The sequence below is a fragment of the Hippoglossus hippoglossus genome, chromosome 16 (genome assembly GCF_009819705.1).
Source record: "Hippoglossus hippoglossus isolate fHipHip1 chromosome 16, fHipHip1.pri, whole genome shotgun sequence".
Taxonomy (NCBI): Eukaryota; Metazoa; Chordata; class Actinopteri; order Pleuronectiformes; family Pleuronectidae; genus Hippoglossus; species Hippoglossus hippoglossus.
Genome location: NC_047166.1, coordinates 18,764,709 through 18,790,614, shown reverse-complemented (window position 1 = coordinate 18,790,614; position 25,906 = coordinate 18,764,709). Strand labels below are relative to the sequence as shown.

Below are 25,906 nucleotides of genomic sequence, written 5' to 3'. Positions count from 1 at the left end.
AAAGGTTTTTTAAAAATCTAGTGACTTCAATCAACAGCAAGCAAAAGTAACAATAACAGATTATTCATTCAGTAATTTGTCATTCCATTTGGGCGACTCAGGGAACAGACAGTCCTTGCAGGTGAGAGACTCATCATCATCGATCACCCCATTGTCTTCTCCACATGTTTGGTGAAACCAGTGGCTGCAGAACACAGGACAGACTCTTTTTGGATCATCTCTGTTTTAGAGAGCTGACTGATTATGTGCTAGTTTGCTAACCAGACAATCAGTTTAAACAGACAGGGACAAACTGTATTTACCATTAACTCCTGTCTGACAACTGCTGACATTACACTACACCTCTGTAGTTTATCTTTTTTTTTATTCCAGGAAGACCCTAAATGCACATTACACCTTCTAGAAAATTAAGTGACTGTCCTAGATTACCCAAAGCATGCTGTCCCACATTATCAATCATGTTTGATAAAGTGGGACAACTACAACTAAAAAGTCAAATAGCTGCGTCCCTCCTCACAACCCATTTTAAATAATGACAGTTATATGCTGCTTCTTCTGAGGAAGTGTTGTGTTGCTGGACCTCTGTGTAAAATTGTGCAACTCGTTCCCTTTGTCACGACTCCATATTCGAGGTAACCAGCTGCAGGTAGAGAGGGTGGCAGAGCACAGATGAAGTCCCGACCGATAGACTGTTTCTCTGACACTGAACTCCCAGATACGGAGATAGATTCAGAGGTTTTGCTGGAATATTGATACACATTGTTTCTGAAAGCACTCGTGGTGTTTTGTTCCTTCCTGAAAATGATAACGTAGCACTTTGGTAAGAAATGGCAGCTGAGGATGCCATAGTTGGACATGAGAATGACCACCATCTCCACAGCCGAAAGGTAAACTCCTGAGGTGGTAACGTAGACAGGAACAAAGAGCATCCAGGAGATAAGGTAGAGCAGCATACTGAAGGTGATGAACTTTGCCTCATTGTAGAACTGGGGAAGTTTGCGGCCTTTGAAGGCACAGATGAAACACACAAATGCTAGGAAAGCTATGTAGCCCAACATCACCCCGAAGGCCAAATATGAGCCCTCGTGACACTCCTCCAGCAAAGTGGTTGGTTGCATGACGATTTGATGAAATGGGCTCTTGAGGACTAGCCAGCAGATACAAATAATCACCTGCAAGGCCACACAGAGGCTGGCCATGACGTAAGGCTTGAAGAGCCTCCGCAGAACCTCCTGCAGTGCAGGGTTGAACTGGAAGGCCAGCAGGATCTGCAGGGTCTTGACCAGGATGCAGGAGACGCACAGAGTGAAGCTGATACCGAAGAGCACCTGTCGAGCCTTACACTGGAAACTGTTGGGCCGACCGACAAACAGCACGGCGCTGATGTAACTGATGACCAGAGAGAATAAGATGACCTGGCTCAGTGGCCCTCCGGCAGCCTTCACTACAGGAGTGTCGCGCTGATGTAAAAACAGAGCTGACACCATCACAGCCAGGATGATACCCAGGGCAGAAAAGGTCAGGAGCACCACAGCAAATCTGTCCTGCCAGGAGAAGAAGAGCACGACTTTGGGGGTGCAGCTGGAGCTGCCCTCTGCTGACCACTCTCTGCTTATGTTACAGCTCAGACACTGATCCATATCTGCAGGGATGGAGGATTACAAGCACAGGTACGGATTAAAACAATAAAAGATCCTATCTGACTCCACAGAATCCCACACCCATCTTGGTGATTAAGCTAACTTGGCTCTGGGTAAACATAAGCATGAGCATAACCAGGTAAGTGAGAAGTGCTTAGTTTATTTTAAAAGATGTTTATCAGTTTCCATCACTTCTACTGCCAAGCAGGGAGTTTCCAGGCATTCAGATCTTTATCAAGTTGTTGGCAGTTAATTGTCGTCACATGAAGCGTGACTGCCTTGGAAGGAACATCAGTTTCTACAGTAACAAGTGTCACACCAGCTCACACTTTGTGGTTCTTAGTATTTCTGTAAGGGACAAGGTTTTACTTAATTTATTTTGTGTTGTTCTTTCAGTCTATTATTGTGAACTAGTATACATGTTGAAAAGTAAAGAACAGAACCTTTCCATTGTGGTTACTTAATTGAAAAACTGATTATGTGGAGAGATTTGTCTATTCAGGAGCTCTACTTGCCTTGCAACCAGAGGAAACTGGGTCTAAATTGAGTTCAGCTATCATGGTTCCTGCTTCATGAAAGTCTCTGCTCTGCAGGTCACACTCTCTAATGGCTACGGGACTAACCTAACATCTTGTTCCATCGTTTGTTGTCATGCAGTATGATGCAGACACAAGATCATTTACACATGGACGTACTGGATACACTCCAGTACGGATACAGAAACCGGACACACTAGTGTTCTGTTTATACTGCAATGTGTTGTTGGGGATCGAGCTCAGACAAAGGCCGATGATGAGGCCTACCTGGGCTTTGAGAAGCCTGCCTATAGTTTTTGTCTCGGCCATGAGGCAAAACACCCAGAATGCTTCATGGGACCCCCATGTTTTTTAACCGCCGCCCGAGGTTAAACTCGGGCCTTCCATTGGCTGAGAGCCAACAGACCCCACGGCCCCCCCTGAAGATAGGACCAGAACCTCTCCCGGTTCCTCCAGATGATCCAGACACTTAAAGGGAGCAACCAATCCAAACGTTTGTATTTTTATTTTTAACTTAAGTTTACGCTTTTATTTTTGTGAGTCCGCCGAGTGCATTTGTTTTGTGCCAGCGTGTCGTGACGAATCTGCGTTTCCGGCCACATCGCGGCACTGTTTACGTTAGACCAATTTTGCGGAGATTTTAACCCATTAAAAGGCCGGTACACAGCTGGACGGATCTTAGTTCGTCTGCTTGGGTACCGAGTGGTAAGGTCCCCGCAAAGTTGTCTCTGGCGGTGTTTGAGATCTCCTCTGATCATTCTTTGCATGTTTCCTTTTCTCTCTCTCTCTCTTTTCTCCTAAACCCGCCTGCACACACGTTCCGACCTGCATCCACACAATTCACGTGTTATATACATTCTGGGACTTGGATAGTGCGATTGCATCTCGACACCATTCGGCGCTTTGAACCACGAGATAGACCAAAGCATCCCTTTGTTCTCCATTTCCTGTTGGTCAAACCACGAGTTTATACCGCCATCTTGAATTCGATCCTACGTCAAATCACGTGGTTAGACCGCCATCTTGAATTCAGTAACACGACACCACGCGGTTAGACCGCCATCTTGAATTCAGTAATACGATGTCATCCCCCATGACTTTGTACACCATCTTGACTCCCCCTCCTCTCTCTCACACACAGACACAGACACAGACACACACACACACACACACACACACACACAGACACAGACACACACACACACACACACACACACACACACAGGTATTGCATGTGTGTTATAAATCGTGATAGGTGTTTGTGGTTTTATCTTTGATATAGTGGTTCTTGTTAGGATAGTAGTCATTAATTAACATTGATGTTATTATCTTAAATAAATTCTATGATAGCCAGTGCTTGAACTTAAAACCTTCACTGTTCATTATATAATCATCAACAGTAAATATTGAGATTTCTAATTGAACTTTTTCAGATTATGAGACTGATCTTTACATATTGATTGTTGGTCCCTGATACCAGGGTGGTGCCCCGTCTTTTGTAAATTATAATTACAGATTTTATTATTCTTAATTGATCATTTTATTGTTTTTCATTAATAATTTCATTATTCTTAATTGATAACTTTATCGTTTTTAATTAATAATTTTATTATTTTTAATAAATAATTGTATTATTTTAATAATCATATTTTATGATTATTAATAATTAGCCAACATCAAGTCTACCTATTATTGCACAACAGTGTGTCTGCATATAGTGTGAATTCCGGTAATCTGGGACATTGGGTAATGTGGGACACCTAAGCTTCAGTCTGTTCATTTCCTGTTCTAACCAAATCTAGTCAACAGGACTTTTACTATAGGTTACCATGGACATCATGTTACTGAAATCACATGACTTGATGGGGGGTCACAGAAAGGGGCAGGGCCAGTTTTAATCAGAGGCTCCCCCTTGGAATTGCATGAGAAGCTCAATGACATCGGATTCTGACAAGATTAATGTAAAGGATATTAATCTGTTGTAAATTAAGCAGGGAATGTGCTTTTACTCTGAAGACAAAGGCAGAAAAAGGTAGATGCAGTTACATTCTAAGGGAACAGTAGATTACTAATAAACTGATAAATTACTGATAAACTACACATCTTAAAACCCATTTTTATAGACTTGCTTTCATGTGATGTTGGGTTTTTACTGTGTTTTTATTGTTTTCGTTACACCTTTTATTTTACTTGTTCATTTATTTTTATTGTCATATTACTGCTTTTATGTGTTCAAGTTTTCATTTACTTTTCTTGCTTTGCTATTGTAGCACTTTTTTAAATCTTTCTTTTAAAAAGTGATATATAAATAAAGTTAATGAATATCCTCCCTCTTTGCTCCTTGGATGTGATCACACCTGGGTTTCTGTACTTGTAAGCACACACACCCCTAATGACAGCTTTTATTTACTGTGCACATGTAGTAAATGTGTCCAGTGAATCCAATGTGTGCAGGGGTGACAAACCTGTTTTATTCGAGTAGTAGTTCGCAGTACAGTTGATGCACTCATAACAACAGGTGTGTTGACCTTTGGCGGTTTTTTTGAACTCTCCAGGGACGCAGCTATTGGAGCACTTGGAGATGATGTCCTGCAGAAATCAGAGAGATTACATTCACCACTTCATTTCATTATTCTTGTCTTATTTTATATTATATTTCTCATATCAAATGTATTTGATTTCCTGAATTCTACTTTTTGGAGATACAAACTGAAATGGTGTTTTCAGCTTCAATGGTCTGCATGTTTTCAGTTAACACATTTTGCAGTAATGCATGTGTGTAACGTTCCTAAGGGCAGCAGGATTAGGGCCTACCTTCATGTCCTGGAGGTGCTGGGTGCTCACATTGGTGTAAGTGAAGTTGTTGGTGTTTAGGTTGTATTCAGCCACAACCTCAGTGATATGATTATTTCCTCCATCTGAGCACCACATTTTCAGGTCGTAGCCCAGGTTGATGTCACCGCTGTCGTCAAACTTATAGGTTTTTCCTCGAAATTTAAACTCTTGCAATAACAGAGGTTTCAGCAGCTGCAGGATAGAAGACATTTCATTATCAGCCCAGTACCTTGGAAAAGTCTAAACCTCACTATCTTGAAGTGACAATGATAAATAGCCCTGTGCAGAGTCCATCTCCTATCCCTTTGACTGTGGGGTCTGCTGCTCACTTGTTGCACTTCAGCTCAACTCAGGCCTCTTGCCAAGTTGATGAAGAGCAGCGGAGCCAGAGACCTCTGGGTACCTCCACAGCCTTGTTTTTCCACACACACACACACACACACACACACACACACACACACACACACACACACACACACACACACACACACACACACGTGTGTAATTACCTCCCAGGGTTGCATTGTGCCTGGTGTTTTGCAGTCTCTGCTCCTGCAGACAGAAGCCACAGTCTGAGTAATGGCGCTGACAGCCATCTCAACACTAAGGATAGTGGAGGCATGAGTGTGTTTCCTGAGATTTTTCACAGCTTCTGAAATAAGCTTAGTGTCTTCAAAACCTTTACTGGCATTTAGCTGCCAATAGAACTCCTTCATGAAGGGGTTATTCCTTGTAAATTCATGTCCAGCTGCCTCCAGCCTGCTCAGGTAGTCCTCAATTGATGATGGGTCTCCACTCTTGAAGGTGAAGCCCACAACGTATCCTATGTCCCTCAGAGTCGCGTTTACTTTCACAGAGTTGCTAGAGGACCAGCTGTCACTGGCCACCCAAAATCTTCTCATTGACTCCAAGTTCTGTCCTGCTCTCAGTGTCTTATGCTTCAGCTCCTGGAAAAGATACCTCATGTGAGTTGACTTGGCAAATGATACAATGACCTGCACCTTGGGATTGTTGAGGATGGTTGTGGCAGCGTCCCCGATATCAGAGTAGACATCATGACTGGTCACAGACTGAGGTAGAATCGATTTGAAAGCCACACAGATCCCCTTTTCAGAGGCCTGGGACACAAAGTGTTCCAGAGGTGATCGGCCATAATCTCCATCTGTGGTAACTATTCCCACCCAGTTCCAGCCGTAGGTGTGGAGCAGACTGACCATGGCAGCTGTCTGATGTTTATCATTAGGAACAGTCCTCAAAAAACGAAGGGAAGCGGCTCTTATCACTCAGAATGACAGCAGTTGATGAATAGCTGATCTGGAGAAAAAAACAGATGATATCATTTTTAAAGATGTGACCTCATGGTTGAATGCATGCACTTATTGGAAGTCACTTTGGATAAAAGTGTCAGATAAATGATCTGTAATGTAATTTAATATGTATCTACTCAGATCTTGAGTTGCAACTTACAACCTCTAATAAACTCTTTGCGACTGTTCGTATGTGTAAGTTTCAAACTTTTTAGCTTGGTCATAGTTTTGTTTGGTAACGCACAAAACTGCTTCACCTTTAACTTTCCCAGCAAAAAGGTAAAGATGCATATGTGTCTCAATACAGGGGCTGCATCCTACGGTGGACACAGGGGCCCACGAAAGAGGAGGTCTTTGTGGAGGCCGAACTGAAGTTATATGTTCTGGTTTACAGAGGATTTTCAAGATCTCCATCAACAGAGGATGCAGCTTTATCTGTGGCTCCTCACTTTGATCATAAAAGGTACGGCTGCTGATGTTTATCAGCTGCCACTGCAAACCTGTTCTGCTGCTTTCTATAACAGTTACCGATATGTGTGTCAGTGTTGCCACAGAGGGTCAGCAGCTTACTTGAGGAATCATCTGGAGTGTCAGTTGCCTGGCGATGGCAATGGATATTTCAGAGTAAGAGCCACCTATAACAGCCATGACTGGCTGTCCACAGGCAGAGGTGTTGCTCTCTGTGTAGCAGTTGTCCCGCTGCATGAAGTCTCCTGTGAGCCTCAGAGCTGTGCTGGGATCACTGCAAGAGTCCACGATTAGGTAACCCAGAGTGACGTTCACAACCTTGAGCAGAGGGGAATTCATGACCTCGATAGCATTGATCATAGCCAGAGCCAAAATCAGGCGTCTTTCGTCAAACCTGTGAAAACAATACATTTATTATTCCAATAATAAATACAGGATGTATGTGATAGAATGGAGACTGTGAGGGACAAGAAGACAGAGAACAAATAACTGTGTGACAAATAAAAATAATTCTAAAACTAAAAATACTTGAAAATCGTGGAGGGGCGCTGCATCCTCACCCAGGATCAGTGCCCACAACCCAAAATGGCCGCCGGGCTAGAGACTACAGCTCCCAGACTGCCTCATCGTGCACCCAGCTGCAGGTGCTTAAGGCCCCTAATTGAGGCAGGGCTGGGAAACTGAATAAAGGGCAGAGGGGAGAGCACCACAAGAGGAGAGTTGGGCCCGGAGTAGGAGAGAGGACGCCTACATGGAGGAACAGCTACCGAGGACCTTGCAGGTGTTGTGCCATAATGCATTAAACGTGATACCATAAAATGGTGTTCCTTTCGGCATTCAATAAATTTGGTTATCAAAATAAAATACTAAATATTAATATTTTATTATTAATATTAAATAATAACTTGAATTGATTAAAGTTACCTCGGGGCACCACCCTTCAAAGGAAGGGAAAAGATAGCCAATTTATTGAATAAAGTCTCATAAAGGTACTAACTACAAATTTGAAACTCTGATTAACAATTAAATTAATAACTATAACCAAAATTACCATATAGATAGTTAGCTAAGTTGAAGGATATGGAGTTCTTGACAGTGTAGAGGTTGGCAAAATTCACTTATGCAACATTAATGAAAAAACATTTGTGAAAGAAAAACATTTATTATGAATATAATAAAGTATAAAAACACAAATTACTAACGGTCTTTTTGCTAAACAAAGATAGGTATGTGTTTATACATGTGTGTGTGTCTGTGTGAGTCAGCGTGCTTTCAAGATGGTCGCTGGCCAAAGAGATAACACCCGTCCCCCACCTATTGGAATGTTTACGACCTGTAGAGATAATGAGGTGAAGAGTTATGCGTGTGTCTGTGTGTGTGCCAAATTAGAGGAAGTTACTAGATTGGATGCAACAAAAGACTGTGAAGAGCATAACAGACAAACATTACTTTCTCAATAACTTGTACCCAAAATATCACAACACCACAAATCAAACTTATACACATCACACAGAATCGAATAAACAGTCTTGCTTAGCCTAGTATAATTATTAAGCCCAGTTGTGTTACCAGTCCGTGGAAAGGGGAAAAAGGAAGTTGCTGTGCAGTTCGCAGTTTTGTGTCGTCTTGCTGGTTTCGGTTGAGCTGTGTAGCTCAGTTGCTGGCTGAAGTTTGCAAGCAGGACATCGAGTCGCTGCTAGGACGTTGGTAGAGCTTGGAGGGCGAGGAGGTTTCCTTGGTGAGATGAGCTGGAAGCTGCACCTTTGTGCTCCTCTCGAAGAGTTGGATGGGAAGAGAAGATGTGAGCTGGAGAAGAGGCTCCACAGCCTTCCCTCCTGTAGAAGGATTGTAGGAAGAGGCAGGACGAGGCTCGACAGCCTTCTCTCCATTGAGGGAGTTTCGAAAAAAGGGGCAAAAGGATTGGATAAACCTGGCTTTATATTGGCCCGGTGACCTCACAGGTCATGGGGTCCAGAGTGACCAATGGGAGTTGAAACCTGTGTCCCTGGGGGGGTTTTCACACCTCTGATGCCCCCTGGGAGACTGAGTTCCTTGCTCTGGTTTTTGATGGCCCCTGAGAGACTGAGTCTTGGAGGAACATGCGGCTTCAGGCTTTGACTGAACGTGTAGGCCGAAGTGCGGTTTCACAAAGAACCATGGCCCAACACAGGGTTGGATTACTTTTGTTTGGTGAAGAAACCACTTTCTCCTCCGGGACGCTTTATGTTTGTTCATGGACTTTTTTGTATTTTTTATTTTTGAGTTAAAGGGGACATAGCATGCAAATTCCACTTTGTTAGTGCTTCTACAGGTTAATGTGGGTATCTGGCATGTCTACCAACCCAAAAACTCTGGGAAAAAAACACTTGCGCGTTTTGTTATAGTTCCTCTAAGTCAGAAACGTCATGCTTGAGCGACTCGATTGAGCTTCCTGGGCTTTGTGTCGTAACAAGGTACTGGAAGTCTCCCTACATGGTCTTGCCCCCCCCGTCACGGCGGGTTTACACCGGAGGCAGCGAGGCTGCGAGGCAGCGCAGCGCAGCGCCGTTCCCAAGCACGCAGCCGCCTGGCTGTTCACACAGGACGAGCATTTCTCCGCTGGTCAGCCCGCGATTCACTCACATGTGGCATTTGTCTGGATCGTTGGGACTGGGAGGCTGCAGCAGTTGCTCAGGCGCGACCGCTCGCTCTCCCGTGTGTGAGCTGGAATTTGTGTCAGCGCCACACAGCCAGCAGTGTGGAAGACTTCCGCAGTGTTCCGCACTACTGTAACACTTCCGCAGTGTTCAGCACTACTGTACGCCGGGTTACAGTAGTTACGCCGGGTTAACACCGGACGCGGAAGTGCAGCGCTGTTCTCAAGCGCGCAGCCGCCTGGCTGTTCACACGGGACGAGCATTTCTCCGCGCTGGTCAGCCCCATAGACTGTATATATAAGGTCAGCCCGCGAATCTGCTTTCTCCGCTTGTTGTGGTACCCGTTGAATGTCGGGGTTCGGGGGTAAATTATGGTCTTCATAGCCCCCCCACCCCACCCCTCTCTTTCTCTCTCTGTCTGTCTGCTTGTGTGCTTGTAGTGGATGGGCAGAGGGGGACATTTCATTATGTGATTGGGAAAATTAAAACTCCAGGACAACAGAAGGGGAATACAAAGTATGGGATGCATATTTGATCATTTTTATCATATAAAATATGTAATTTATATCATTTAAAATCATGAGGGGGGAGGGGGGAGCTGGCTCATTAGCATTTAAAGGAACAGGCACTCAAAACAGGTCACTCTGTGGAGGGCTGTTTTAGACAGGGTAAAAAGGGTGCTGTTTTAAATGATCCTTGTGGTATTTTGACCAAAGTATGTTACAGACATTTCATTAAGACCCCAAGGAACCATATCAACTTGTGGTAAAATGGGCATGCTATGTCCCCTTTAAAGGAACTGCCAGTGGGACGGACCAATAAACCTTTATTTTTCATTTATACTGTCTGATGGTGCCTGTTTTACGCTCTCTTTTGCACTGCCCCACCCTAGGGACAACCCGTGACACTACACTACATATGAGACAAAGTTTGAATTATCCAACGCCCAGTCTCTGGCGGGTGTGTTCTTCATCAAATGAGTCTAACCCACACAATAAGGAGGTAAGGTTGACTCGTCTCTGTGAACAAAATCACATCTGGAAGTGTCAGTGAGAAAATCTTTGTACGTTTCCTAATATGTATTTGTTGCCGTACTTCAGTTGAGTGTTACCATCTCATAATGCATTTTCTTCTTTCTATTTTTTCTTGACATTTTAGAGGGAAATATTACTTTTTATTCCATCACATTTATATGAGAGCAACAGCTCGCAAGTACTATGCCAATTGTTAATTAACAAAAATATAGATTTAACCCTAACCCCAAAGTTTGGTACAGTATATTGTAACTGTGTTGCTGTTTCTGATAATACTTTACATTTAAGTGCTATCAATATTATTATCACTATTTAAATATACTGGATGATCTCACCTGATACATGGCTGTGGTTGTGGTCAACCCAGTCTCATCAGAAAACGTACACCACCTACGTTGGTCCACTTGGAAAAACGTAGTATTCTCACAATTTGGCCTCTCAGATTGTGAGATACCTACGTTTTTGTCTGCCCATTGTTTTGCATTGGCCTGTGCCCACGTCACGTGACTCTCAAGTTCCCGTCTGCGAAAACGAAAACATGGCGGACATTCCTTGTATTTTCAGATAAAAATGTCATTTTATAATATAGTTTGGGCATTAAAATACATTCTGACACCATTTCTAGCGAGAAATATGCTCTTTGCTTCCACAATCTTCAGCCAGTTCATGCTTACGATCTATATTTTATTAGTTATCACGAATATTTTTCAGATCTCGCCAGAAAAATCGTAGTAATGTAACGTTTTTATCGTTGCTATGGTGGTTGCTGTGAACGCTGCCATGCCGTAAACCACGTCGTAGCGTGCTGTTTGAATCATCGTCCGTGCGTTGCGTCGTTCAGTGAGCGTGACCGTTATTCACGTTATTTGATATTAATATTTGATGATAGATTACACCTCTAATTCGAAGGATCTAAGAAGTCCCCGCAACTACATTCATACCGAGGCGGGCCCGAGTGCGCATGCGTGGATGGCTTAGTATAGCGAGTGCACATTTTTACAGTATATATGCCTATTGTGTATTTGATAAATTTGATATGGACTGATGATGAACATTAAGATTATTTTTCGTATATCATTAATACATTTTTTATCTTTACTTTTTTCTTATAACTTTGTATTTGTATTTCTGCTATGTAAAGAGTTGTTTGTACATACTGTTAATCTTCATGTGCTCTGTAATAGCGATGAATAATAACAAATCTGCTGTCTACTTGAATTTTAATTTTTTTATTTTGTATTACTGTATAGAGATGATAGACATACTGTATAAGGCAAGGGCTAAATCAATTATATAATTTATATATAAAATTCAGCAAACAATTCCAGCAGCAAATGGTTTCAGCAGTTCACACAAGGCGTTGGGGTTTGAAGGGTTTTTAATTAATGTAGGTACCATACATACAAAACAAATGTGACTACATTCCTAAAATGTAAATTAACAGTAAGCTAAAGAAACAGCAAGATAGTCTTTTCAATTAAACAAATACAAATAATAGTAATATTACATTATTAATATATACTGTATATACAGTATATATTATATATACTGTATACATATTGACATGCTCTGTTGTAATACATCTATATATCTATCTATATATGTGTATATATTTATATATATTAACAAATATTAACAAAAACTTCTTGAAAAACAAACACTTAACATTGAACCTTTTATGTCACATTTGTGTGTGTGTATGCGTTTTGTGTATATTCATGTTGTGTGTATGTATGTCAACTCCCGGTGTTCTCCTTTGGCACACACTGCAAGTGCCACGTCTTCCCACTGTAATTAACCAAGAATTTTTTTTACATTAGCATTGAATGGAATTCAAAACTTGACAAGGAAGAAGGGCAACGAGACACAGCGAGCTATAAATGCCATATGCATTTAACATGCACACAGTAAGCTGATTAGTGTAAATGACCTGATTATTGTAAGAGTCAATTGTCAAGACAATAGTTTATACTTGTCCTTTTTTAAATATTTTTCAAATAAATAAATAGCACCACATTAGCAGCAACAATTTACATAAAAGTAAAGAAATGCATAATGTTATATAAGAAAAACTAACGATATATAATACAAATTTCTTAATTGTAATATTGCAGTAAACATTAAGTAATTTTAGGGACAATCAAATCCAATTAAGAGACATTGTACATACCACATGGAACAGGGCTCCCGCTCCACCAGTTCCATTACGTTCCCCTGAAACACATTAAAACATGTTTACCATTAAAAGCAAACCTATGGTCAGATGACTTTACAGTTTGAAGTTGTGGTGATTGTAAATCCAGTTAGTATCTCTGTAGTACAACATTTTTTTTGTATATTACAACTAAATTTTTTGACCTCAAATTACAACAAATAAAACCTTCAACCTTTTGCTTTTCAGTACCTTCTTCACCGGGTAATACTTCTCTCCTCCAGTGATTGAACGGTTGCTTCTGAAAGAGCAAAACAAGAGTACACTTACTCTCAATCTGACCTCATATATTTTAATATTAGCATTGTTGCACAATTTGATAATCAATTGTCAGTGAACATCCTAATACTCCTACCAGAGCTATGCATTTAGCACATGCATCATGGAGATCATGGGAACCTACTGGAAATGCTAAAAAACTGGGTGTGTCAATCTAGGGCTGCAACAACTAATCGATTAACAGTCGACTTCCACTCCAACAAAAAACAATAGTGTTTGGGGTTCCACAGGGTTCCTTCCTGTGCACTTTTAACTTGACATGATTCCCCTTGGCTTTATCATCAGCAAAAATAACATGATTACGTTGATGACCAGCTACATTTCATCTCATTATCCGCTGATGACTTCAAACCCATTAACTATTCAGCTGGTTGGAAAGAAATAACCACTAGATGGGAGCAAACCTTATTTGGCTTTAGAACAGGGAAAAAAACAGATCATGCTTATGGGTTTTAAATCATAGACACTAGGGCTGTACAAGATATCTAAAAATTACGGTCATCGCAATATCAACATGGGCGATGTACATATCACAAAAGACTGCTTGGACTGCGATAAATGGTGTTCAATGTGCCATGTATTCACGCTCTGCATGTCAATATATTTGGCCAATTAGATGGAGCCCTGCTGCCCTAGATAATAAATTAAAGATATTCAGTTCATTGTGCGCCGGCTCTGTCAAATTTCGTACTGCCTCCTTAAAAAATTGTTAGTAATCACGCTTGTCCCGGGCCAAATTGATGTCTATAAATGGATGATTATATAAAAGAATTGCACAGCTTCTTTAATATAGTCCCAGAATCTGAGGGAAAGGTAACGGCGCACAAACACAGACTCCGCTGCTCACTTTTCTCACTTTTGTCGCCCTACGACATATGTTTGTGAGTCCAAATCCACTAAAAATATGTGAAAAGATAAAAAATCTAAAGAGTAAACATGAATGATGAGCTCGGTTTTAGGGATCATATCCATTCACACACTCAGATATATATATATGAATATAATACTCCAATTTATTACCACAATATCACAACTCTAGCAAAACAAATTCCTATTTACATAATGTGATGTAGTGTCATGACAATTGTAGAAACAAAGTTCACAAACATCAGTCATCTTTAGGAAGATTTCAAAGGTTAGTTACTCTGACCTACATGTATGTATTATTTACTTGTGTAACACCTTAGTAAAAATACAACGTTATTGTGTTCGTTTTCTAAAAATGTCACCACAACATACCCTGGCACTGGGAGGCTGCATGCCAGGACTGATGGAGGGTTGGTTGAGAGGACAAGCGGCCAGTTGGCTGATGGGTGGCTGGTTGGCAGGGATGATGGAGGGTTGGTGAGTGGAGGGATGCTGGTTACTCCAACCTCAATGGAACAAAAACACATTAATATCAGAGTAATGTTTTGTGGTGCATACTAGCATATTCATTATTTTCAATACATATAAATAAAATACATCCATACAACTTAATTTGAGCTATGCTTTAAATGTGGTGTTTATGACTTTTGCAGTAGACTGAGCTATATGTTGAGATTTCACATTCAAGTTAGTATACACATACACACTACACTACACTATACATTCCTAACGTTTCACACCAAACTGAAACGTTAGGAACCAATATAAACTCTGCTCCATGGTAATTATTAACAAATGCCTAATACTTTTCAATACTGAAATATTAAAATTCATAATTGCTCGTCCCATACCTGTCCAGGAGCATCAGCTGTTGTGGAGCGTGTCAGGATTCCTGCGATGATGACAATGCCCGCCCCCTACTCTGGTTCTGATTGGCTAACCCCTGACCCTAACTCTGACGGTCCTCATTCCTAAACACCAATACATAGCTCTGGCGCCAATCAGGATTACTAGCCAATCAGAGGGAGAGTAGGGCGGGTGATGACTTCGTCATCCCACAGGCCCCCCCCACCACCACCACCATCCCTAACTTGCAGCCACCCCTCCCCCACACACACTGTGTACATGCTCTCTGGACTACTTATGTATTCTCTCACAACAATATTTATACTTGTGTCCATATATTATGTCCATATACTTACACCAGTACTCTTCTGCATGATATATTTTGAATACTTCTGAACATTTTTTATGTGTTCATACTGTATGTATCTTAGTGTATTCATTTTCTACTTTCACTACCAATGACATTGACTCTGTATAAATCTATGGTATCCATCTGACTTGATACATACAGTGCCTTGCATAAGTATTCACCCCCCTTGGACTTTTTCCCATTATGTACTGTTACTAACTGGAATTCAAATAGACTTAAATAAACTTTTTCCCGTTTGATCAACAAAACATGCATAGTACTTTGGAGGTGCAAAATAAATTTTATTGTGACACAAACAATAATGAGAACAAAAAAGTTGACATCTGTTGGGTGCATAAGTATTCACCCCCCTGTGTCAATACTTGGTAGAACCCCCTTTCGCTGCAATTACAGCTGCAAGTCTTTTGGGGTATGTCTCTACCAGCTTTGCACATCTAGAGATGGAAAGGTTTGTCCATTCTTCTTGGCAAAAAAGATGAAGCTCAGTCAGATTGGATGGAGACGTCTGTGAACCGCAATCTTCAAGTCTTGCCATAGATTCTCTATTGGATTGAGGTCTGGGCTTTGACTGGGCCATTTTAAGACATTAACATTCTTTAATCCAAACCATTCCTTTGTAGCTCTGGCTGTATGTTTAGGGTCATTGTCCTGCTGGAAGATGAACCTCCGCCCCAGTCTCAAGTCTTTTGCAGACTGCATCAGATTTTCTTCAAGGATTTCCCTGTATTTGGCTCCATCCATCTTTCCCTCTATTCTGACCAGTTTCCCTGTACCTGCTGAAGAGAAGCATCCCCACAGCATGATGCTACCACCACCATATTTCACTGTTGGGATGGTGTGCTCAGGGTGATGGGCAGTGTTGGGTTTTCGCCACACATAGCGTTTTGCATTGAGGCCAAAAAGTTCAATTTTGGTCTCATCTGACCAGAGCACCTTCTTCCACATGTTTGCTGTGTCTCCCACATGGCTTCTGGCAAACTCCAAACGGGATTTTTTATGGATCCCTTTCAACAATGGCTTTCTTCTTGCCACTCTTCCATAAAGGCCAGATTTGTGGAGTAGACGACTAATAGTTGTCCTGTGGACAGATTCTCCCACCTCAGCTGTGGATCTCTGCAACTCCTCCAGAGTAACCATGGGCCTCCTGGTTGCTTCTCTGATTAATTTTCTCCTTGTCCGACTCTTCAGTTTGGGTGGACGGCCTCCTCTTGGTAGGTTTGCGGTTGTGCCATATTCTTTCCATTTTCTTATGATGGATTTTATGGTGCTCAGAGAGATGTTCAAAGCTCTGGATATTTTTTTATAACCTAACCCTGCTTCATATTTCTCCACAACTTTATCCCTGACCTGTTTGGTGAGCTCCTTGGTCTTCATGATGCTGTTTGTTCAGTAATGATCTCCAACAAACTCTGAGTCCGTCACAGAACAGGTGTATTTATACTGAGATTAAATTGCAGACAGGTGGACCCTATTTACTAATTATGTGACTTGCAAATGTGACTTGTGAATGCAATTGGTCGCACCAGATCTTTGTTAGGGGTTTCACAGTAAAGGGGGTGAATACATATGCACTCAACACTTTTCAGATTTTTATTTGTAAATAATTGTGAAATCCATGTAATATTTCCCCCCACTTCCAAATGATGCACTATTTTGTGTTGGTCCATTACATAAACTCACGATGAAATAAATTTTAATCTGTGGTTATACCATGACAAAATGTAGAAAAGTCCAAAGGGGGTGAATACTTATGCAAGGCACTGTATATCTGCATTCAATTTGGGCAAGTGTAGACCTAATTTTCCTTGTGAAACACTTTTCATATCACAGTCTTCCCTTTGATTTTTAACATTGCTACTCCCTTCCCCTAGACCCCAATGTAGCATGGTCCCTGGTTTTTAGGATTACAGTATAGAGTACCTAGTGGGTGCATGTTTTAAGAGGACCCAAATATGAACTACTAAGACGTCACATTGTTTCTCTTGAGCTCATGGAAATGACCTTCAACTTCCACCTACTGTCACCTGAACCATACCGTACTGGGTGTGATTTGAGGTTTTGACTGTTCATACCTGGACTATATCTTCACTCCAAGTGGTGGGACAGCCTCACACTTGGATGTAAACCAATTTTAGAACATATTTGCTTATACTGGAGATCTTTTAAAGTAATGTCCCAGAAATGATTTCTGATAGAAACCCCTGCCTCATTACCGCTTACCAGCTACTGATTTAAAGTGAAACATCTATTGCTGTACTGCTGTGTTCATTTCTTTGATGTTAAGAATGTTTCTCATATGACCTTATCAGATTGCATTGTGAAACATCTGGGTCACCTAATTTTAGTGTAAACAAGAGGGTGGACTCTGACTTATGACTGGATGTATTTAGCACTGATACACAAGCTTGATGTTACACATCTTAAACAATATGATATGGGCGCCACTTAGACAACCAGACCTGTGTGCTTTGCTGTGACTATAAATGACTGAAACCTCAGATAAAGAAAGTAATTTTCTGACCTCAGTAGCTGAGGTACTCTCTACAGAATGTAATGTGCCCATTCTACTTCAAATCCATTTGATCCTTTTGTGTTTATTTTGCTTAAAGCAGAGCATTCACTGCTTTAACTCAATCAGCATCTTATCTGCCAATAACATGGTGTAGAAGTGCAAGGAAATCCCAATATGTTATGATCAATGTCATTTATTATGCACAAAAATTACATTAAGGCAGTTGCTGGAAATTATATGATCAACAATTCTCATGCAAAAAAATACAAAAATAGTGTTTGGGAGAGGGGGTTTCAGAGGGAGGGGGCAGCTATGGAGAAAGTTCTGTCACTCCAGGTTTGCTGCTTGGTGTGATGGAGACAGGAGGTTAGCATCAGGAGCGGAGGCTGCTGGAGGGAGTGTGGAGCTGGAGCACAGTGGTACAGCTTCACTTGAGAAGAACTGAAGGACACAAACAAACCATAGTGTTAAATTCTGAAGATGGTTCCCTCTGATTGTTTTTTTTTTTAAAGATAAACGTCAGACAGGCCACTAAACACTAAATATGCTAAAGCTAACAGCTACCCAACACAAAGCTAAGGCCTTCCTAAGGCTGCCAGGGAGTAGCAACAGTAGCAGTGCAGCAACAGAGTTATTCACACGTTTACCTAATCACAGCACTCGCAGTTCTTGAGCAGCGAAGAAGTAACTCTCCATGTTTTCCTCTTCCGAGGAGGAGTCATCCAAAGACATTGTTGCCGTTCCAGAATATGTCGGACCCACTGCAGCCTGCTGAGCTTGAACTTTGTGCAATCTTCTCTTGAGCACGCAGAGTAGACCCTCATGTCCCGTCTCCGTAAATGCCTCAGTACTGCCTGAGAATATATGATAAAAAACAAAACGTTTTAATAGTGCGTTTGTGTGTATGTATATATACACACACATACAAGGCTTTCTTTTCTACAGAAATCTTTTTCCTGAGTTGATGTCTCTGCTTATTGCCATCTAGAATGTGAAACCAAACACTAACATTTTAATGCCTCTGCAATAGCCAGTTGCCGGAGGCATAACTGTATGTTTTCGGGTTGTCCATCTGACTATTTGCCTTAAAGTCAAAAGGTCAAGGCCACAATGACCTCATCTTACGGTTTCAGTTGTCGAGGTTACAGTGACATTTATATGAGAAAAAGTATGTAGAGATATGTACACAGAAACTGCACTGGTTAGCGGAGTCATACAACCGCAGTGCGGTAATTCTAGTTTTGTTTTTTTTATAAATGGGTTAGCTATTTTTACAATCTACAAATAGTAATCAATACATTTTGTCACAGTATGTTACACAAAGAAATTGGCATTAAAGTTGGCATCTTGTTGTCTCACCAGCCTGACGATACAGCTGAAATCTTTGCTGCTTAATGCTCAAATAGAGTCCTCAATGGTGTTCTGCAAGTCATTTTGATTGGTTGGTCCTTGTGAAGAGGAGAATAAAATGAATTAGTGCCAATATCAGTTTACAATCAAACCTTTTTGTGTAGACCTTGTGTAAACAGAGTCAAAGGACATTGTGCAACAATGACATACATTTTTTCCACAGTACCTGTCGTCCACTGCTGAACATCTGACACCCATTACTGGACTGTGTCTTCCTGTAGAGTGGTGATGTTCTCAAGGTCCTTTGCACAGTCTGTCAAAACAAAATCAGAGTTACAAAATGTTAATGCTGCACAACCCTTTGCAGATACGGCTAGTATTTGCACACCACATCGGAGCAAAACAAAACTGCAGTCTGTGAAGCAAGCAGTTTTTGTAGATATAAGGGAAGTGCAAATATTTCTGCACGGAACATATTCAGTCCCTTAAGCAAAAAAACAATGGCCGACAGCAACCTCAACGCCTTCGTCTACTTACAGACTAGTGAGTCTCGTGCTGCCGCCCACTGACCGATACATCGCTCTTTTCTAAAACTAATGAAGGCAAATTCACACATGTAGACAGAAATAAACAGTATAAATTAAAAAGGTGTAAATATTGCTAACATGATGTTTGACGGGGTCATCATTATACATAACAGAGGAAAACTTTGCACATCTATTTCGTGAGACAGGCGACAGGTGCGTAGGAGAAGGATAAATTCAGAAGGTGGTGGGGTTTTTGTTTTCTACTTTCCAAACATCATTATTCATAAATAAAATTGGTAGGGTACAAGAAAACGTTGCGTCGTAAAATAAGGGACAATGTAATATAACTTTACGTGTTTTGTCGTCTCATGGATGTAGTCAACCAAGGAAGACACCTCAGAATCCTTGGCCAGAACAACAAAAAATCAATCAAGTCTCAAACATATAAAAATATATACATATTTACAAATGTACTGTTTATGGCACTCTAAATTTTTTACCCTGGTTGGCTCTTAAAGCCGTATAGTTTACGGATCCCATCCACTGCAAAAGCCAACATGGAGGGTGTGCACGCAGGGCACTGAATGCTGCACCTGAGACAGCCTCTCAACTTCAAATTTGGCATAGGTCTATTCCAGTAATGCATTCTGCATGGTATCCCCACATATCTTAATCTGCTAGAAAAAGACAAAAATCCAACACTATATTATAGTAAATATATGGGAAACATATTGCAAGCAGTGGGTAATTACTTCCATTTTATACTCACCGACCTAAGACTTTTGTGCGATGTTCAGGCATGCTAACAAAAGCTTGCCGTGACATTCCCAGAGCCGCAATCTTGAGATCCTCATATTTAGTGTACCAATCCACTGCATACAAGGTTTTAAAATTGACTGTTGCTGGCCAGTACCCACTTTCAACTAGATCAGCAATGTCCACTGAAAAAGTCTTTGAGTGTATCGCCCTGAAATTCAAAGACAAAAAGCAATTATTTCAATGCACAAGCAATCTTAAATGACATTACTGCATACATTTTTTTCCCCAAAAAACATTTAGATTCCTTCCAATCAAATTTACTTGCCTTCCTGTGGAAAAAGTTGTTTTCCCAGTTGAACAATCACAGCAGGGAAGCATGCTTGGTCAAAAATCAACCATTCTAGGAAGCAAGGGAAAAATAATTTGATGTACTAAATTCCAGTAACATCAACGTTAGTCAGCGGAGGTATTCTTTCAGTGTGATATTAACTTATATTTCACCCAGCGTACTTTGGGGATTTAATACAAAAATTATATTTAGTATATTATATAAAATGGTGTTTGTGGTATGTAACTTAAAAGTACCTCTTTAATGGTAGGAGAATTTCTCTCCCTCATCTTCCTCGATGTATGTGGATGGTGGCAGTGGCTTAAACCCGGCTTCTGTTTCTCTCCAGGTCTCCTTCTCTTTGGGAGAGGCTGCCCTTCCTGTTCCTCATCAAGCAAAACAAACTGTTCGGTCCCAGTTTTTGACGTTGCTGAAACTCCTGTAGCTTCACTTGGACCCTCCTTGATTAAAAAACAGAACATACCAATTGTTACTTAAAATGTATCGCAACGCACGAACATCTTGTTTTGAAAACATTATTGTCATATTGCATACTATAAATTAAACCAAATTGATCTGATATTGTGGAGTAATGGTAGACAAATACATCCCTTGTTAATCTAAAGCATTCATAAATCAAAGTTCAATCATAAACCATCCTTAATTTGAAAGACGAAATCAAACTATCACACTCCAAAAATAGGGAAGCTCTCAAAACTTAGAATGAATGTATAGTGAAGGCCCCACAATGGGCCTTTCACCCTGCACCCTACACTGTATCGTGTAGAACTATTTTATGGGCTGATTCGTGGTTTCTGTTAGTTTCCTTATACCATTACATTATCTGTTTATGTTTATATTTATATTGTAGCGTCCCTCAATGATGAGCTAAGCGTCTGGAACTGGTCTCACCAACCATGTATTCACATCCCAGGTAACACAGGCTACAATGGGCCGTAGCCTGTGGCAAAACAATAGAATATTAGCAAATGAATAGCATCCATTGTCTGTATCGACAGACTCCACATTCGCTGTGTCAGCACTCGGACTGTAAACCCAGATCGTTACAATATTTAAAAACAAAACAAAATAAACTACTTACCTGACAGAAGGATTATAACATCGTCGTCTTCCAAGCGCTCCATGTTTATGACGTAGCTTTGTGTTAAATGGACCGGAAAGTTAAAAAAAACTTTATTTACGACAGTCACACGACAGGTCCGCTCACACATGCGCACTCGGGCCCGCCTCGGTATGAATGTAGTTGCGGGGACTTCTTAGATCCTTCGAATTAGAGGTGTAATCTATCATCAAATATTAATATCAAATAACGTGAATAACGGTCACGCTCACTGAACGACGCAACGCACGGACGATGATTCAAACAGCACGCTACGACGTGGTTTACGGCATGGCAGCGTTCACAGCAACCACCATAGCAACGATAAAAACGTTACATTACTACGATTTTTCTGGCGAGATCTGAAAAATATTCGTGATAACTAATAAAATATAGATCGTAAGCATGAACTGGCTGAAGATTGTGGAAGCAAATAGCATATTTCTCGCTAGAAATGGTGTCAGAATGTATTTTAATGCCCAAACTATATTATAAAATGACATTTTTATCTGAAAATACAAGTCACGTGACGTGGGCACAGGCCGATGCAAAACAATGGGCAGACAAAAACGTAGGTATCTCACAATCTGAGAGGCCAAATTGTGAGAATACTACGTTTTTCCAAGTGGACCAACGTAGGTGGTGTACGTTTTCTGATGAGACTGGGTTGTTGTGGTATGTTTTTTTTTGTGTACATCCTCATGAATGGGAAAGATTCCTGCGATGATGATATCTCCTGCAGCTGTAGCTTCCATCCTCCTGGTATAATTTTCAGTGGCATGTCCTGTATCCATAATAAAAAGGAAAACTGTGATATGAAAGTAGATTACAAGAACAACCCAGGCCATATCACTATCCTCTGTGTTTGCTGTCTGAGCTCTCGCTGGTTTTTCACCTCTGGCAGAGTGATACTCTCCTTTTTAAGCATCTTCCCAAGGCTAAAAGAAAACTCTCTCTTGCTTCCTCATTCACACGTTTCTCTTCTCACATTCTCCCCTGCAGCCCTGCCCACTTCATGACTGACAGTGCGGGAGTCATTGTTCTGCAGCTTTCATCATATCTGCTCTTGTGGCTCCGCATTTTGCCACCCACAAATTAATCCATCATTAAAATTACTGTTGAGGGTGATGAACAGTTAATACTTAATATGAGTTAATATGAGTACTTGGAAGAATTTATATTTTATATAGCACCTTTCAAAACACAGTTACAAGGTGCTTCACAAGTTAACAATGACAATTTTTAAGTAAACAATAAAAACAATTGTAAAAGCAGTTTGAAGATCACCGACAATAGAGCACTGACTGTTGAAGAATTTTAAAAAATGAGAAAAGAATAAAAACTAGATCAAATAAAAATAAATGTTTTCTGAGATAATTATCTCAGACCAACTGTATTTACCATTAACTCCTGTCTGACAGGGAAGTGTGGTGGCAGTTTCTGTTTAATAATCATACTCTATTGTATAATAATACACACATAACATTGTCTCTAGGAAAGTTCAACCAAAACACCTGCAGGTGGGCTCACCCCACACAGCCACCTAGTGTGACGTGTATAGAATGAGCACAGAGCACAGGAGAATCACTTCACTTATACAATCAGAAGCCCCTCCCCGCGAGGAGCCAAAAGGTATTCTTCAGCCTCTTGATGTCTGACCAGGTTGGGCAGAGTTCCTGTCTCAGATCTCCGTCTCAGACCCCTGGTGTGCCTTTCTGGTGTGAGACAATCTGTCTCCGAGATCCCCTATCTAGATTTACAACATCAAAAGACCCCAGTCCTGTATACAATGCAGAGTTCCCCTCACCCATCTCTATCAGACACACTAAGTAACCCCCTGCAGTGAAGCATTTGCTAAGACACACATGTGGGGGCCATAAACACTTATAGTCCCCTCTGCAACTTTTGTAAGTCACAGAAACACATTTGTTATCTACTTCTTCTAAATACATATCTGTTCTTCTATTAAACATTACACAAATGCAAATCTGCCATTACAGAAGCTTCTGATTGACACTTGCCCCGCCCTTTCTGTGACATCAACCAATAAAGTCATATGATTTCAGTCGCATGATATCCATGCTAACTTATCGTAAAAGTACTGTTGACTAGCTTTCGTTTGAAAAGGAAATAGACATACTGGAGTTTAGTTGTCCCACATTACCCAATGTCTCAGATTACCAGAATTCACTCTCTATATAAAACACACGCGCACACACACGCAAACACACACACACACACACACACACACACACACACACACACACACACACACACACTCTCTCTCTTTGTCATTCCATTCTGTTAACTGGCCTGTTCTCACTGTTCCAGTTATTCCAGCTATTCTGTTTTGTAAATGTGTAATGGGGTCAATCCTTAATAAAAAGCTTTAGCTAAAACAGGATAGTTTTAGCAGTGTTACTTTACCAGTTATGCTTACATGTCATTGTAGATATAAAATCACAGCTCTAATTAACCTGACAGGACGGCGATGCCTATAGGATGAGGGGAGTTGGCAGTTTATTTAGGGACCCCGTAGTCGCTCTCTCCCTCTCTCTCTCTCTCTCTCTCTCTCTCTCTCTCTCTCTCTCTCTCTCTCGGCGTGGGTCTCTGCTTTATTTTAATGAATTGAAGGTATGGCATAACGATGTGTTTTATATTTGTAAATGTTTTTAAACATTTTGATAAACTTGTTTAATAATTGTGTGACCTAATATGACATGTTTGTTTCATAGGGCTGCCTTCAGGCAGAATATTTACGGTCACTGTTTTTTCCCACATTTAGATTTCATTTAGATTATTTGGCCTTGTTTAGATTTAGTTTCTTTCTGATTAATTGGTTTGATTTCTGGTTTCTTTGTTCATTTTATTTTGTTCTTTGTTCTATGGGTAATGTGCAATATGGTTGACGGGTACTGTGCAATCCTGGTTTAATGGCTTGAATATTGGTGAGTTATTGGCTCCGTAAACTAGAGGCCCTCTTCTGTTATTTCATTGTATAATATCGCTTGCAGTGATAATCCACTGGTGCAATTACACCAGTATTGGGATTCTTAAAGTGTGCTGTGTTTGTTTTATGCATGATATTTTAGCTTTGTTAAATTGGGTCTGGAGCCTTTAACTGCAAATAGGTGCGGCCTAATTGAATTTAAGGGGACTGTTGAGCTTTGGCCAGTCCGACCAGAAGCAGCACAAAAATTCAACAGCAGAAAAACAAGTTGTATCCTCTGTGCCGGTCTTTGTTATTCACATTCTCCGTCCTTCGTTGTTAAACACAGTCTATTTTATTCCACCACTGCATTGACCAAGTCACCAGTTTAGCATTACCTTGTAGCAGAAGCAGTCATAAATTAGATACAGAGATGGTGATTTACAAATGATCTGTTTAGAGCCCCAAATTAACATGATGAGCCTTCAACTGGAAACAAATATTGACACTTAAAGAATTATGTACGAACTCTATTTATTTACTTAATTTACTTAATTCGTACTGAATAAAACTTAAGACCATGGTTAATGTTAAGGATATAAATCAGTCATAAATAAGACAATGTTCCTGATTGTTATGAAATATTGTTTGATTGTTTTTTTCAAACATTTTGTAGTTGTCCCACTTTATCAAACATGATTGATTATGTGGGACAGCATGCTTTGGGTAATCTGGGACAGTCACTTAATTTTTTAAAAGGTGTAATGTGCATTTAGGGTCTTCCTGGAGTAAAAAAAAAAAGATAAACTACAGAAGTTACGCTACGTAACTTCTGCAGTTGTCAGACTGGAGTTAATGGTAAATACAGTTTGTCCCGGTCTGTTTAAACTGATCGTCTGGTTAGCAAACTAGCACATAATCAGTCAGCTCTCTAAAACAGAGATGATCCAAAAAGAGTCTGTCCTGTGTTCTGCAGCCACTGGTCTCACCAAACATGTGAAGAAGACAATGGGGTGATCGATGATGATGAGTCTCTCACCTGCAAGGACTGTCTGTTCCCGGCAGAATTTTCTTTTTTGAGTATGATCTCTCCATTCGTTCTTCTGATGTGGTTAGAAAACATCTTAAGCATTACAGAAAGGTATAATTTGTGAAAAACAGATATTGGAATATTTACCCGATTTCACCCTACATTTTGTTTTGCAAAGTTAGGAAAGCAATGTTCAAGCCACGCCTGATGTTGCATTACACATGAAGAATGCTCCAGTGTCTTTCACACAACTACGTATACAGGGGATTAATTAACAGAAAAAATAAAAGGTCAAATAGCTGCGTCCCTCCTCACAACCCA

General features: G+C 40.7%; 1 pseudogene; it reads right to left on the bottom strand.

Annotated features, from left to right (window-relative positions):
- Positions 1-539: 539 nt before the first annotated feature.
- LOC117776441 lies at positions 540-17,063 on the bottom strand (annotated as a pseudogene).
- Between the last annotated feature and the right edge of the window lie 8,843 nt (positions 17,064-25,906).